Below are 17,733 nucleotides of genomic sequence, written 5' to 3'. Positions count from 1 at the left end.
TTTCACTATCAAGAGAGCAAGCAAATGTACACACCTATATTTGCATAGTATGCAGTTTCTAATCTTTGGAGTTTATAATGGATTCTCATGTTATATGTTTAAATTCAACTCCCTGTCTCCACTTCCTCTTTCTATAACAGCCCTCTTACACTCGCCCACGCCCACAAACACATACACACACACACACACACAAAATCAAATAGCCTAATCAGACAGACTGAACGCCTCAGGAAATTAAGGCTGACATTCAGAGTAAAAAGTTCTTTCAATAAATGTATTTAAAGATGTAACATACTGTACATCACTATGATTTGGGTCAAAATGTATTAATGACAGACTGTGATGGTAAAATAACAGAGCCTGAAAACAAAAAACAAAAAAGCTTGAAGGAAGACCACATTTTTGGACTTTGGATTGATCTATAACACTGTTTTGTTTCTCCCCCAATGTGTCCAATAAAGTTTTGAGCCAGAAAGGGAGCTAACTTTTGACCAGATGGATGGCAGCACACTGAGGATTTGTGTAACTGCTGAGCAATTATGATCATGATCTTATAATGCAGAGATGGCTCCCTTCCTTATTCTGCGTCCTCATTGCCAAATTCATTTGCATATCACAGCCAAGCAGTTTGGAGTACCAAAAAAAAAATCTGATTAGGCCTCCAGAGACTGTCTCTCCTCGCATATGGTGAAGACTGAATCGACTTTGTGGGAGAAGAAGTTAAAAAAATGTATTTTTGACTGACACCCTAGTTACTTTGGTTTAACTGACACAAACATATTTGTTAGATTCAAGTTAGAGCTTCATCCAAGGAACTTAAACCTGCATTCATTAATTTAATAAGCCGATTGAGAACAACAAGACAGACTGTAAACATAAGATCAAATTTACAAAGCTGATATGGTGAACATGTTAGCAAAGAATTGCAGTCTTTATACATTCAGCAGAGCAATTAGCATTCAGTTGAAGTCATACCTCCACCACACCTGGTGATATGACAGATTTAAGTCCAATAGTCACACCCTTGTAGCTCTGGTTTAGTCTTCATCAACGCCTGAAGAAAATAGCTGGATCTTAACTGGCTGAAAGCTCCACTGTTATTCCCTGCTAGCCTCAGCCTGTTGTCTGCTGGAAAGGTCATCTTCAGTGTGTATATAAGAACCTTTCCACTTAAAACAGCTGCTGGCTGTATCCAGAAACAGTGCTGATGAGAGCAGTGGGAACCAAATCAATAAAGTTGTTGGATATAAAACAGAAATAATTAGTTGAAACACGTTAAAATGCTCCTTAGAGTTGAGCGGAACTACAAAGTTGAGTGTCAATTCATTCTTCAAGTGATCCATTTTTAATATTAAAGTATTGATTATTGCAGCTTTACACGTGCATTAATCCAGATATTGCTGAAAGTATCAGCAGTGCGCACTGGTTAATTGTTTTGTCTTCAAAGCCTGGTTTTGGTGTGATAGGAAGAATCACAGATGAAATCATGACTTCACATTTTCTATGTTCTTTTCCCCTTTTAGAACAAATGCAGTCATTTTAAACAAGAACCGCTAAGAGACATGCAGATGTCCACTAAGGCCTGATAATCCCCTGACTTAGCTGTTACTGTCACAGTCAACAGTCTGCTGGCTAGATTATACAATATAAGCAGAAGTTTGGCCTGATGGTAACAGTGTGGGAAAGTTGATGGGCTTCTCAGTACATGAATATGTATGACACGCATTTAGCTTTGGTCAAGAGGCACACTCATTGCAATACTTTGTGAATTTAATGCTGATTCAGTCACACATATTGTTTTTATTGGTACGTATTTGTATAATTGGTTATGTTGGACAGAGGTTTTGTGAAAGAGTTTCAGGACTATTCAGCAGCGGCTTTAACATTGAGCTGCATATTCTAGTGCTTGTTCATCATTAACGTGGAGAAGCCTGATTCTCTAGTGGTTGAATTGTGCTTGTGAGCATTTTACAAGTCATGTCATGCATTTTGTAGTGGATAGTTCAAGATTTGTAGCGTCATCTCATCTTTTCAGGCTGGCAGTGGGGCACAGCCTTGGCATGTTTCACTGCTATAGAACAGGTTTGGTAAAGACAGTTTGTTTGTTTTGCCCTATTTACTAGTGAAGAATTTATTTCAGTGTTGTTCAATGTTCTCATTGTTTGGTGACTAAAATTCATAAGTGTGTTATAATTAAATAACTGTTGTCACCGGAGCTTTGATCCTGAATTTCATGCAGTGAAGTGATCGCTCAGATCTGTTTAAATGAAAGGTTTAACAATAATAAAAGTGCATTTCAAAATCATTTTGCCACTGATGAACAGAACACAGTGTCGTTCCATAGAAACAGCTTGTGAAGTGGATGGTGAGACATGGGAGGTGGTCAAGAATCGTGCATTGCCTCTGCAAAGATAGACAGCTCCTTTGTTCATTCAATTTGGAGCTGTTGGAGCTGTTACGTGAGCACTGAGTGAAAGACAGTAAGACATCACTGTCCCCAGGAGGAGGGAAGCCTGAGGAGCAAAGACTGTGAGGGAGAAAAAAGAAACCGAGATAGATCAAGAGATCTGAAGAGTTGGAGTATGTAAACATGAAAGAGAAAATTACTGTGAGACATGGAGGCTGAATCTGAGCCAGAGAAACAGAAAATGAAGAAGCAGGTTTATGACTAAGGGAAAAATAGAAACTAGCAGATGATGATAGCTGAATATTCGCTCTTTTTATAGCCTGTGGGAGGAACTTCAAAAACTAGGTTGTCAGTGTATGACGTTGAAGTCTTGCTCAAATTTCCATATCTTATAGGTATCCGAATCAATATGCGTCATAGCGTTGGGTCTATAAGGCCTATACAATTTTTAAAAATATTTCCACTTATCTAAATTTCATACATGAGATTAAAGTTTTTCTGTATCATTATTATTATTATGACAAGCATGTTTAAAGTACATGTTTTAATTTAGTAATGAAATTGTCCAGAAGTCTGAATGTAAGCACATTCAAGGTACTAAAATGTCTCAGTGCCAGGAAGATTAAATGTAAGTTAAAGTTTGAGAAACTGAAAAATGCACAAATTGGATATGTTTCTAGAGATAAACAGGGTTTAAATGTTGATAGACATGACCACGTTGATCACTTGACTAACTCATACAACTCCTAACAAGTTAGAATCAGTTGAACCTGAATAACCTAAAAACTTTTGGGAAAAACCTCTGAATCACTTCCACGGGGAGTACTAGTCATTTGATTTTGTTATTGCCTTCAGACAAGATTAAATTCTAAAGAATGAAGCTCATATGTGAGACAATCATCCACATTCCCAGAGGCTAAAAGAACAAAAGCATCTAGTTGGTATTTTGTTTATGCTTTGAGAGTACAAAACAAAAGTGCAGCATTGAAAACATGAAAATTAACTCTCATTATGAGTTTAACTCTCATTATCTATATAGACACGTTTTGGAGAAAGCCATTCTGGGACACAGTTGCCCTGTAGAGAAAATACATGTATAGTTAAAGTAATTGTAAAATATTCAGCATTTTGAAAAAGAAAAGACTACTAAAGTAATCTGAACATGGACAAGCAGGTTTATATAATACCTTTTAATGTCTCAGCTCAATTTACTGCACTGCAAAATGCATCATAAGAAAAAAACAACAGTTACCAACCTGTGTTCTTCCCTCTGTGTAAAAAGAGGACTTTGGCAGCATAGTGGTTAGTTTCTATTTTATAGAAGACATAATAGTTTTAGTCTTACAGTTGGAGTGACACAAAGGTCATACTGTCCAGTGAAATACAGTCTCACTCACAGGCTCCCAACTATGCTGTCTAAGTCTGTGAGTGATTAATATTGAAACTCTGAGTCAGTTTTCCCAAAGCAGCATTAAGCCTGAAGGAAAGTGCTCATCAACAGCTGTCACAACTGCTGAATCACACATGAATACATGACGCGGTATGCCGTAAAACAATGACGCCCTCTTAGCAACACCGAAGGATTTGAAGACTGAGCAACAACCTTCCTTTCTCTGGCAGTCAGCAGGGGACCTAAGAAAACCATCCAAACTGAAACAGCTTGTGAGTTATGTTGATTTTGAAACTCTGGAAAGTAAGCCCAGCAGCAATAGCAGTTTTTCTATTTCTCAAGGATTGTGATGTAAATTGTAAATTTGTGCAATGCTAAAAGGCACAAGCTACGGTTGTTTCCTGTTTTAGATTGGAGCCCACTAGCAAAAGAACGATAATTTTAATGAATGAGAGGCAGCTTTTATTAACAGCGTTATCATGGGCGTGAACCGTGAGGGTTAAAGTATGAGGATTTAATCCAAAACAACAGGACATCTGACAACATCAAAAAGCTAAAGTCTTGCACAATTTTCTTGTAAAAGTATTCAAATCTAAGATTGCAGTTCACCTTGATCGCCACTGCAGTCTATAGAAATATATGCCATGTGTGAGTATGAGTCTTTGGTGGTTCAGATTAGATCCCCAGATTTCTCCACTGCACATTATGTACTCGATTAGAAGATAACCACTTCGGTTAGTCAGTGCATGTGGAATGGATTCATTTCATGTGAATACAGAGCATGTTCTCTTACCTCCTTTTGCCACAAGCTTACACCAAGCTGACTGCAACAGAAGCTGGTGAGTCTCAATAACAGTGGTTCAAGTTTTGTACAGGTAAATACCGTAAATTCAGACAGATGCCAAAAAAAGACTTTGAACATGTCACACTTATTAAACATGTCTTCAGTTTAACATGTTGGTGGTTAGCATCCTCATATACATCCTCAACATTAGCTGGAGTCAGAATCTGTACAGCATTATGACAACGTATCAGAGTAAATTCAGCGTTCTGGTGTTTGATAGTGTGTAATTAAATTGCCTAGAACTATAAAGAAATGTCATTTCTGACGCTGATCCATGTTTCATAGGATGTCACAGTCCAGAATACAGAACGTTCTTCCTGTGTTTAAATTCCTGCTCCCGCCCGACAATCTGACCAATAAGCAGCATGAATGTTTTCACCTTGTTTGTAGTGATGCAGTTTGGTTCACTTGAATTTTTCTCTATGTGAAAGCCAACTGAACCAAGAGGAAAATGCTATAAGTTTACAAACTCATGAACCGAATCAGACGAGAGCAAACTTTAGGTGTGAAAACACCCGTGGAATCAGACTCACAGGTGGAGATGGGTTGTGCAAAATGTGATATGTGCAGCAGCAGTAACAAGTGTGTCAATCACTGTTGCAGCAGAGCAGAACAGTGGACAGGGTATTGTGAGCTAAGATGTACAGAGGGTGCACTGGATACACTGCATGTTTCTTCAGGTAGACTTTGCCATGCACCTAAGTGCAAGAACACGACTCAAACTGTGAATTAGCTCACAGGCTTTGCTTCATTAGAAATATTCTCATTGTATTTTGTCTTACGGTATTACTGCCAACCAGTATGGGCATAAAAGCTGAGCTCTAATGTTAACATTTTGTATGCGCTACGCAGTAATTCATGGGATATAACAGGTATATGTGAGTTTTATTAACTATTTATTTACTTCCTTTCTTTACTGTTTCTTACACACACAACACAGCAGAGTGGCCCGAAGGCATCAGTTGGCTATGGCCCTACAGAGAGGTCATGTCACCATTACTGTGATATGCAACTCCCTGCACACCGCAACCAGTCCTCAACACGCAGCCTATATGTGTGCACAGAACAACACAGTCTATAAATCAGAACTCACAGGTCCGAAAGCTGCTCCACTTGATGTAGCTATTGCAGCTTTCCTCATTGGTGGATTTCACTCCGCTGTGCAGGTTGTGTGGAAAGGTGAATGAATGACATTGTGGAAAGTGTGAAGGCCAGAGGCAGAAATAGAATCCACTAAGGTGAAGGAGAAGCATCCATCAAGCCAACGGCTGATTGTGAGAGTAGGTAGACGGCACTTGACTGCTGGAGCGAGACGCCTTTCACCTTGATGAGCACTTTCTGGGACTATTTTCAAGTTTCAGCACACCCAAATGCAGGCACACACGTACTCTCTCTCTCTCTCAAACACACACACCACATCATCACACTTGTAGTATTTTTTCATATTACCTGAGCTGTGTCCCAATTCAGGGGGCACCTCTTTCAGAGGCTGCGTTTGAAGACCCATTGCGTCAAAGCAGCAGAACTAGGATGCCCCATTTGGAAGACTCCTTCAAATGCAGCTGAGAGACCTTCTCTCCTGGGCAATGAAGACTCCAACAGGTGGATTCTTCGTGGCCAAACCTATTCCAAGATTCATTTTGTGTCGGTAATGATAATAATGTCGGCAAACAATGCAGACAGAGAGCCTGAGGATTATACTTTTAAGTGTAACCATTGGGTTTCAGCTCAGTTTAACAGCTAACAGTTAAGAACTGTTAAAAAACCAAAGGTTACGTGTTGTCAAGGTTGCTACATGACAGGAGTGGTGTTTCGTGACACAATGTCATGGGCAGGCACAGCTGGTGATGCAAAGCGGAAATACCTTGGCCAGACCGTCTCATTTCGGTTTGGCCTTCGGTCTACGACGGCTTCGTATACCGCGTGCTTAGAAGGATGCAGCCCCTGAATTGGGACACAGCTATTGTCTTATTTCTTTATTGTTATCAAGTATCACTAATGCATCTTTCAAACTGAACTCCCCCAAATCCCTCCACATGCTAAAGCAGTGTGCAAGTGGCTGTAATAAGTGATGACATGTACTGTAAAGACTTGTGGAAGGTGTCTTTTTTTTTTTGACCATTTCAAAGGCAAAAATACAAGGATAACAGATTTACCAGTGTGTTTGACTGCTGCAACATAAGCTGCAAACATTAGTATGTCTAGCTAACTAGCTTAGTGTCATTTCCAAGGACTGCACATTGCATTATTTTGTAGGGATAAAGTTTATGTTTAAATTTTTTTTTTTTTTTAAAAAAGCCCATACACTGCCCACTTCCCCGCTGTCAGTTTAAAACTTTTTTTTTTTTTCCTGTGTAACTTTAAAAGTGAAAATATATGGTGTAAAATTATGAACAATTATCTGTCTTGCTTGTCCAATGTGAGCTAAGCAGCCAAATCTTTCTACAGTAATCATAAACTGGTGAGGACGCTGAGTGGTTGTGGAGTGACATGAGGGTACGACATGCAGCTATAGCCACAGTACTTTAGGACAATATCATGTACAAACCCATCAAGTGAAACTCATGAAGCTAGCGTTAGCTTAAGATAACTAGCTAGCCAGCTACACCTGATAAAAAATTTCTCAAAGGGATTAACAGCACTGACACTGAATGGCCACAGCACTGAGCTCTCACAAACTGTGAAATATGATTCTTGCTGTGTGAATAGAATATGTGATATTCACATCTTTCAGTCTAGATTGTCGAAGTCTTGTCTTTCTTTTTCTGTATTTGAGTATTTTTGTGCTCTCTCCATTTCTCTCTTTATTTCCCTTTCACTGCCATTGCTAAAATGTTTGAAAGTTCACTGTCACTATTGCCATGGCAACTGTCATTTCAGTGATGCTGAGACTTGCAGCTGCCTTCTATTCAGGCATCATTGTTGACTGACTGACTGACTGTGTGTGTGTGTGTGTGTGTGTGTGTGTGTGTGTGTGTGTGTGTGTGTGTACCAAAACTATTTTAAGTCCTTTTGAAAAAAATGAAGACTATTTTTTTTTCTTTTTTCATAATATAAGTGAAAAACTGAAGGCTTTGAACCTACAACTCCTTGTGCGTTCATGCACTGCCAAGAAGTGGGCAAGTGTGTCCCATGTTGGAAAAATACCAACACACAGCACACTTAACCTGCACTTGATGCACACTTTACCTAATACTGCTTCAAAGGGGTATTCAGAGCTATGTGTATCCCACAATTCACGATGATCTACTGTGCCACATCACTTCAGTTTTAACTGGGTTTCATACTGACAATAATCAATAGATGAAGGTTGGATTTATTACATGTTGGATTCAGCATGATTATTATTTATTCATGTCCAAACACTACAAAGTTATGGCAGAACTTATACACATAAGCTTGTAAGTTTTGAAAGAATCAGAAATAGAATGGTCTAGACCTGCTGTATTTGAAAAGTGCCTTGAGATAACTTCGGTTGTGATTTGGCACTATATAAATAAAAATTGACTTGACTTGATTTGATTTGACTTGATGTAGCAAACTGTTAATGATCCAGACATGATGATTGCAATGGCTATCTGACACAGTGAAAATAAATATTAGATATATCCTTTTTATGAAAGACTTAAAAATACTTAAAATGCTTTTAAATTTATCAGACAGAAACCGTTCAAAATAATAGGCTACACTCTTCTATGTACCTAAAGTACATACATACTTTTAGGTAACATCATTTGAGTTCTTTATCAATTGCATTCGTCCACTGTATAACTGTACACTTGATCCAACTTACTTGTTCATCTGAACTCGACTGCACCATCAACTACAATATTTGTATTTGTCAAAATTTCCTTAAACTGTGTCCCAGTGAGTGCTTGCAGTCTTCAGCACTGGGGCAATTACTTGGAAAACTCCTACCAAGCAATTTATTAGGGAGACCGTCCTAATACTGGGAAGGGCCTCCCTCTTGCTCTCATAAAAGCTTCAATTCGTCATGGCATGGATTCCTTGTTGGAAACATGCCTTTGAGATTCCTCCCTGGTCCATGATGCCATGAGTGTATCACATCATTTCTACAGGTTTGTCAGCTGCACATTCATGCTGCCAAACTCCCGCTCTACCACATTCCTACCACACGCAGCCCTTCATTGTGTGTACGTGCCGCCCACTTCCGATGCAGGCGGGCCAAATTGAGTTAGTCCATAATTTACATTATGGACAGGGCTTATGCATCTAATCATCTAGTCTACTACGTCCTTATAATGATGATATAATGATATAATTGAATTATCGTTTGTGTATTCAATCTTGGCTCAAAATATTTGTAATTAAGTGGAAGCAAGTGGAAAGGGGTGTAATACATCGAAAAACTGGTTTGGGGAGAAGTGTGTAATACACAAATAACCTAATGTGCGTGCATGTGTATTTGTGTGTGTGTGTGTGTGTGTGTGTGTAGAGGAGTTATGTGCATGTCTTTCCGTCTCCATCTGTCTTTGCGTTTTAAATCAATGCTTCTCTCATGTTTACATTTTCCTTCTGTGCAGCTGCCTGCAGAGTTTACCATGACGTTCTCTGCTTTCTGAAATAAATAAACTCTCACGCGTTGTGTTCACTGTGTGAACTCCATCATACATTCATCATTACACAATATAGAAGAAATATCCCTGAACAATGTGACAGACTTGCCTCTTTATATTTTGGCAACATTTGACTGCTCACTCTGTCGGGGGACTTCAAAAAGATTAGGTTTTTAGGCATTTGATGACCAGTAAAACCAAATTAAGCTCTATTAGCACTCTGTGATATTTCCTCAATGCAGAAATGCGTCTTCATAACACTGACTAAGGTCGTCTTTCATCTCTCTCCAATCCTTCTAAATGCTCTGTACTCCAAGTTAAAATTCCTGATGAAAACAGCCTCCTTTGGTGTGCTAGACCAGACCCTATACTGTTTCTATTTATATAGACACCATAGACCAGCCAGAGTTTAAATATAGATGCTGAGTCTGGATTCTCTGAAATGCATGAATAATTGAGAGGGAGAGGAGATGAGGTGGGATTCATTCAAGAGATGGATGGTCCAGGCATAGATTTCCTACCTACATTAGTGGTTTACTGAATGGGGTTGTGCTGCACTTTGTGCATGCAAGCACTACAAGAGTTAAAGAAAAGTTTGATGAAGGCCCCCAAAAATGGCTCGTTTCAGACTTTTCTATGACCTCAAATTACAGTGTTTTAAGGTGGTTAGATTAGGGAATAAATAAAAATTATTTACATATGGAGGGATGCACATAGTATTAAATGTTGGCAATCACTTGAATACTCATATCTATATCCAATCTTATGAAAATTGAGTTAAAAATAGAATATTACAAATGTGTGTAATATACTCATAGCTGAAGCAAGGTTAAAGGGCCTATAAACTTAATTCAATTTAATATACTTAGCAGTCTGAAAGACATAAATCTATTATGCTAGTGTGATTTTGAGAAGGTCTTTTGCAATTCATGCGCAGATTATTTAAGAAAATGACTCTTAACCAACATGTAATATTTATAGAGACTGAGCCTCCTTCAGAAGGAGCCTGAAAAAGACACATACAAGGTTTGAAGTGTGGTAGCCTTACTGTTAGAGAAGCAAGGTCACGATCATAGGTCAGTGGTTTGAATCTACAAGCCAAAACTGGCTGTAGCTCCCTCGAAGAGTCACAAGGCACAACTTGTTCATTTTGGCAAGATGTGGGAGGTTAAGGTAAACAAGGATCTGCTGTTCAAAGTTAGGGGCAGAAGTGATGTAGGGTGGGGAGACTACAGCTGAGCCGCTGCAAATGTGCGTGTGTGTGTTTCAAGCTATCATGCTGGGGGAAATGTGGAAGACACAGTCTCCTCCCGTCTCCATGGAAACCCCATCCTTTCACAGGCAGAGAGGCAGAGCCCTTGCACATTCAGAATCAGGGGTGTGAATTATTCCACATTATTTAACGCTCACAATATTACTCGCATACAATCAGCCACTCTCATTAACATCTTGATGAAGATGAAGATCAATAGTGTGGTTATGTGATGCCTATTTATCCAAGTGATATGACAGCAAAAGTGTGGCATGCAGTGCAAACATCTGCACCTGAATATGGTGTCTGGCATTAATTTAAGAAACTGAGCCAAAGACCAATATTAACCAACTGAACTGATCACCTATTAAGCACTTAAAGAAGGTATCACAGTGACTGAAATGCAAACAGTCTGACACAAATAAGAGAAAAACCTAGAGACAGAGCAAAGACTAGAACAGTACAGATGGTTCAAAGCTGGGTAAGCTTCGAATAAGGTACAAATCAGGGATAGGAGGAAGGAGAGAGGAGGGGGTGGGAGAGACAGAGAGAAGGAGACTGTCAGACTTGCTTTTCACAAGCAGGTCCACGTAGCCACCTCCTGTCGAGCTTCAAGGGGGTTGTCATGGTGACAGTGGCTGGCAGTCGAGGCTGGTAGAGTGTTGCATAGTATCCCCGTGGTCTCGGATGTGGCTCAAGGGATGATGGGAAAGCAAGTCAACTAGTCAGGGGTCTTAGTGTTAGTGATCAAGAAAGAGACCTGGATTTACTCACCTGAAAGCGGACACACTTTTGCCAAAACCTTATCAGCCCATGCCTATTAAAGTGTTAAGTAGAAGTTTAAGTGTATTTTCTATCATTATTAGGTAGGTCTAATGGGTGAGAGCTTGGAGAGTTAACAGACAATGGTGTGAGGACTCACAGGAACAGGCGCTTCCACTGCACAGCAGTATGTCTGTTGCTCCTGTTGCTGCTAATGAGAAAGGTGGCGAGCGGTGCACTGGGAATCTGGGAGTTCCTGAGCTGTCACTTGGGATGCTACCAGACTTAATACAGTGTGAGAACACTAACCTGAACTACACCTAACCATGGGAGACTGAACCAACTAAACAACTAAATCAAGTGCACCTTGGTCCAAGCCAATTATCCCATCATCAAGATCAGTGGCGTGCGGTGACTTTTACAGATAGGCAAGCAGAACTCAACAGCCAACTCTCTCCCTCCCTCTCTCTCTCTCTCTCTCTCTCTCTCTGGCCTGCTACGCGCACAACCTACGTACTGAGCTATTCCTGAAAGGAGCTGTACTTAAGTTTCCACACACGTCTGCGCATGCGTATAATCATTGCAGTATCATTACTGATCTCAGAACGGTAGAGGCTGAGTCAAGGACAGCTTGACAAACACAGCTTGGCTATAGCTAGTCACCCGTCAATGATGCCAGGATTATCCTCAATACGTATGTGCAAACCTCCAAATTAAGCTGCCGTCCTCTGCTTTACAAGCCCCAGCCGCTGACAACGAAAATGACAGAAATGATAGGATAGCTACAACAGCTGGAAGTCAAGCTGGCTTGCAGGGACGATAGCCTGCTGCCACCACAAGTGGGCAGTAAATTGGATGACGATCCTTGATGGGACAGAAAGCTGTTCTGAGATCAGATGTAAGGAGAGATATTGCTTTGACTATTTGTTTCTGTGTGGCCAGCAGCTTGTAGTAGCTAACACTACCTAATGCAAACTCAGATAGATATTGTAGTATAAATGAAAACGCTAAGTCAGTTTATTTAATTTATGACTCTTGTCTACTAAGGGGAGGAAGGTTGCACAGGATGATAATAAAAATACATCATAAAATATGTATTTAAAGGGAAAAATCCATTAACTTTAACATTTTGGTGCAGTTCTGCTTAAACTGCACCAAAAGGAAAAGTTCCAGAATTGTTTTTAAGTGTAGGATTGTTGAGCCTTTCTGGTGACAATTAGCGAGGGTAGCGTTTAATCGTTTAGTCAACTAATCACGCACCCTATTGCCCAGCACCACCTAGCAGCTGCAAAGCTTGATATTTCCCCTAATCAATTGGTATAGCTACTAAAATCCAATATTGCTGCTTCAAAATGGTTCAACAGGATTCAAAGGTTTTAGGAACTGTACTTTATATTCGTTATAAGCTGATGTTTCAGTGACCACTAATTTCCTTTTGATCCGAGTTTACATTCACGTCAACAATTTAATGGTCAACTTCTGATTTATAAATATTACCCATTTTTTTAAAGTCTGTGTAAACAAAGCAAAGTTCAAGGTTCCATCCTTGTTGGACAAACGCTGGGTAGACAGATGAATGGGCCTGACCCTGACAAAACCAATGTAGCACAAAGAAAATTAATCACACCTGCTGGGACACAGCCAACGTAAAACCAGGCCATCGTAACTAAATAAGAGCTGGTGACAGAGCAAACAGCGAGTACAACTACAGTCAGATGCCCAGGAATAATTATAAATCAGTTTTCCCCTCTCTAAGTCCCAAGTGTGGGTGCCTCTGGAGAGCAGAATTTGTTTTGGTGTGCATATAGTGTTCCAGCCAACGGTCTCTGTGTAATGTGTGTCATGTCTGAGGGCTTATCCTCTCTTCCATATCTGAAATGAAGTCTCCTCCATATATAACTCTTAGGAGAATGTTACAGTATGTGTATGTCTTTGGGTGTTTTTTTTTTCTTTGAGGGTGTTCTTCACACCAATTCTTGTCCCAGATATCTTTTCAAACAGCCTAATGAGGGCTGGTGTCACCTTGTCCTGTAGAAGATGGGGGAGTGGACTATTGTGTCTGCTGAGCCACACGACAGTATGCCCTGAGGGACACAATCCAGTGTGATCTGGCTTTATTTAGAGTAAAAGTGTGATTTCCTGTCAATCTGGTCTCTCTCTCTCTCTCTCTCTCTCTCTCTCTCTGTCTATCTATCTCTATCTTTTGCACATATATTGTCTTTTCCTTTCCTCTAGATATAAATAACTCCTTCCCTTCATCTTTTCTTCCCTTTAGTAGGCCACCAACGGGCATTTGCACGTTCGGTGTCCATATATTCTAGCTACAATAATCAAGTATTCATCACACAGAACTTGCCAAACATACAAGGACATGATCTTGTGTGTGGTCATTAATACTGTTTTGTTAAGTGTGCTTCTGGCTCCACGGAGAGTCTATAAATAGTCTGTAATTCTGTTGATGCCATTACAGTCATGTGTGGAGGTCCATTCAACCTTTTCCTTGACATGTTTTTGTTTGCAGCCTCCTTTATGTGCACTGAAAGGTTTATCTTGGCTTTACAGTGCAATGGTCTGATGAAATTAGCACCCCGTGACATTAAACAATCCAGAAAAAAAAAAGAGGTAAAGACAAGCGAGGCAATGTGAGAGAGTGCACAGTGTGTAGAGGCAGGGGCAACAGGGACATAGGCCGGTGGGAAATGTGCAGGGATTCCTAGTGGAACTTGACCTCATAACCATGATGTTACACAGCAGCACCAGTGTGCCTTCATTAGCGACCTTTTTATAGCATCTCAATCCTATTACCTCTGCCCTTTTTTTGTCCTGCTCTTCCATAGATACGAGCTCTGCTGGCTTTAACTTTGGGATTTGTTAGCGGCATCTTTTTCCGACTCATTACAATTCTGTAGTGTCTGGTACCCAAGGAGTGAACTTTAATAGGTTGTTTTTACAAATACAATGTGTTCTTTATTTTGTTCAAATCATTTTTTTTCTTTTAACGCCGTCATTTTCCAGTCTTGACAGCGCAGCAACCTCTCTCCCTCTGCAGTTTTGTGCTGCCCTCGTCAGCTCCACCCTCACTCTCTGGTCCCAGCACCTCTCTGCTCTTCAAGTGTTTGATTCAAATAGATTTCCTCCAGGGCTGGAGGAGAGGAGCACTGAGGGAAGAAAATAAACAGATAGGGTCATTATTCATGTCTGCCATGATGCTATGGCAACAGTGTCCTCCTGCTCTGATTGGTCGTAGATAAGGTTGCCTCTTTAGCCATCACTTTTACTCTAGGGAGTAGACTCGAAACGTATTAGGCCATTGTCAAGGCCCATGCTGTCAATCACCTCCTAACAACTGTTGCTATTGCCTTATTTCTGCTTGTGTGCCTTCATTTCCTCTGGACAGTTTATAGGGAAACCCTGCATCGTGTGCTCTGCTCTGTTTGTTTACACAAATTACTATTGTGTGTTTACCCAGTAGATCCAGTTCATTGATGAGGCTTTGGTCAAGCTTATCAAGAGTAGGTAGTATGAAATTATTATTTTGCTTTATAATTCAAATGAAATCACATTGAAATAGTTAATTTAATCTTTCTCAGTGTCACGGGTGTCCTATAAATGTGTACAGTGTACACAATATTGTGGTTTAAAGCTTAGCTGCATTCATTTTTAGAGGAAAGTATTTTAACTATTCTGTGATTTATTTCATCATATAACATCCTAACCTTATTTGTGTGGGTTTTTGCCAAAACAGGCTCTGTGTTCCAGCTACAGCCTCCTACTCATCCTCTAAGTTGTGCTGTTTGGTCCTGTGTCAGGATGTTTTGGAGTCATTCAGGGTGACTATAACAAGTGCAAACTAATAGTTCATGAGGTACTTCTGTCCTTGGTCCACTAAAGGAGCAGATTCTCCCCTGTTATGATTCCTTAACTTAGTTGACCAAGATACATTTAGCCAAAATGATGAAGTTGCCTAGTCAGTAATCAGAATAATATGTAATGTTTTAGCATGCAAAATCTGTGTATAAGGATTAAAATGATTGTAAAACAATATCAGAGCATATGTATGTCTCTGCTAAATATACACGATACACACGGCTGGATTATGCAGCCTCTATGACTCACCATCACTCAGGCCAGGCAGCAGCCGTTCCATTGTCCCTCAGCACTAAGATCAGGACAGAGCTACTGGATGTTTGACAAAAGTTTATTTTATAACATTTCGAATAAAATAGTTATCAGTGGATTGAAAACATGGAAGGCCAGTGTCTCATGGATATTTTTATATACAGAATAAACCAATAAAAATAATACCACACAGATTTTGAGTTTGCATATTTTCATACAAAGCCAATAAATCTCCTAATGTCTTCAGAATCAAACTTTTAATCGTCATGGGCCAAATTATATGAAAGAAAATAATTCTAAAAAGACTTTCTCATTTATGATTATTCAATTACCCACAGAGTTCTCATTTTCATAAACTTTTTTTGTGGTTTCTTCAGTAGTTCTGAAGGTTAGTTCCAGTGTAAACTGTTTCAGTCAGGGTCTTATCGTGTATGTGGATCATGTAGATTAACTATAAAATAGTTGTTGTTTTTATGTAATTTTATTTTTTCGGAATTAAAATTCTCTTCACTGTCCTTGGGATTAAAGCTGTAATCTCGGTGGCTGATGTCCAAACTTGGGCAAATAAAACAAAAATAATTTAATGTTTATGTACCTCTAAGTGAGGAGAAAATATGCTCCTGTGTAATTTTATGTGATTTTGGTCTGTGATGTGACATCAGTGAACTTGTGGATTTAAATAGTCTCAACTTGAAGAGCACGCAGCCATAGTGCTATCAGTTCTTCATCATAAAATACACCCTATAAACATGAAATAATTCTGGTTATTGTTACAAGTTCTTTCATCTGAGGTGTAGATGACTGATGGGATAATACACACTGGAGAGCAGTGCAACATTTCCTCAGGTATCTCTTATTGTGGTAGAAAGGAGAAGTCATTTATCCACATCAGACAAGCTCAAAAATATACTTCAAAGCAATTGCAGTGATTTTTTTGTTTACACTATGTATACTGGTTGAGAGGGGAGCTGTCATAAAATGCTAAAAGAGGTGTAGTCTACCACCACGTACTTGCTTGTTGGCATGACTTGTGGAGTGTAGGTGGAATAGTGTGTGTGTGTGTCTGTGTGTGTGTGTGTGTGTGTGTGTGTGTGTGTGTGTGTGTGTGTGTGTGTGTGTGTCTGTGTGCGCACGCGTGCGTGTGTGTCAGGGTGCTGTTTTCTGACAGACATGCCAGTTCTCTGTACTGTGTAATGTGAAGACATCATCTAGTGCAGTGGATTCTGGGGACATTCTGCTCCTACAACATGTGACTGTTTCATGTTCATCTTTATGTCATATGCTGTCACAACAAGGGGTAGCAAGTGAGAGGCAGTGACAGCCCCCCTCTCTCTCAGTCTAGAGAAACCATAAGAGGATGGAACCTGTGTGAAATAGTATGAAGATAATATTTGGTGACCCCAGTTCTATGATCAGCGCCCTTTTCACCCTGATGTTTTTAGCTAACATTGACCATGTCCCCAAAAGGCACGCAGCTGGCCACCATCATCACTAGTCATTAATATATAGTTAAATATCGGTTGTGACGTGACCAAAATTCAAGGACAATGTCTGATGCCAATGTCAATTTGACATAGAATTCTGATGACAGAAATGGTTAATATTTTGTTGGTTTTAAGGTGTGACGTTAAGCAACCAAAATCCAACGTATTCCAAAAGTCTCATGCCAACACCATCTTGACATATAAAATACCAACACTTGTCATGAGCAAAACCCAACAGCTCTTGAAGGCAACAATCTCAATTAGCCAACGGATTTTCGACCCAATTTTCATTTCCAACCAAAATGTAACATTTGTCCAACATTAGAGTCATTGGAGTCCAGTATCTTTCTGAAATTACATTGACATTCAGTGCCTGCTGGGTCACTAATTGGTAGATACTGAGCACGGTCAGCACTGTGTGAAAACAGAGGGTTTGTCTGATTTTCTGAGATAATGAGACAAGATAATCTCAATGCAAAGAGAGGAGTTGAAGAGGCCAATCAAGGGCTCTGTCTGTGATCATAGAACTTTTCATTTACCATCTAGGTACTATTTGACTATACTATTTCATGTGTTTTTGATTGATTTTTTTAAGTTAGTTGCTTATTCTATATCTGAGAAGTTTTACATACATTTTGTCATGCATTCTGCTTACAGATTGGTCCCTGGACTCTGGTCCAGACTGAAATATCTCAACAACCATTGGATAGATTGCCATGAAATTTTGTACAGATATACATGGTGCCCAAAAGATAAATACTCATGACTTCGGTGGTCCCTGTACTTTTCCTTTAGTGCCATTGTGAGGACTCCTTTTTGTTCATTACTAATTACCAAATGTTAACATGCTAACATAGTAAACATTATACCCTCTGATAACCAGCGTGTAAGCATTGTC

The 17,733-nt window shown here is 39.7% G+C and overlaps 1 protein-coding gene across 2 annotated transcripts in view; it reads left to right on the top strand.

Moving 5' to 3' along the window:
- kcnb1 (potassium voltage-gated channel, Shab-related subfamily, member 1) overlaps positions 1-17,733 on the top strand; it is a 35,909-nt gene that overhangs the window by 10,645 nt on the left and 7,531 nt on the right. The window lies entirely within an intron of this gene.

This window comes from Trachinotus anak, unplaced genomic scaffold (assembly GCF_046630095.1).
Source record: "Trachinotus anak isolate AG129_WGS33_773 ecotype Australia unplaced genomic scaffold, CSIRO_AGI_Tana_v1 ptg000013l, whole genome shotgun sequence".
NCBI lineage: Eukaryota > Metazoa > Chordata > Actinopteri > Carangiformes > Carangidae > Trachinotus > Trachinotus anak.
This window is presented reverse-complemented; position numbering and strand designations above follow the sequence as displayed.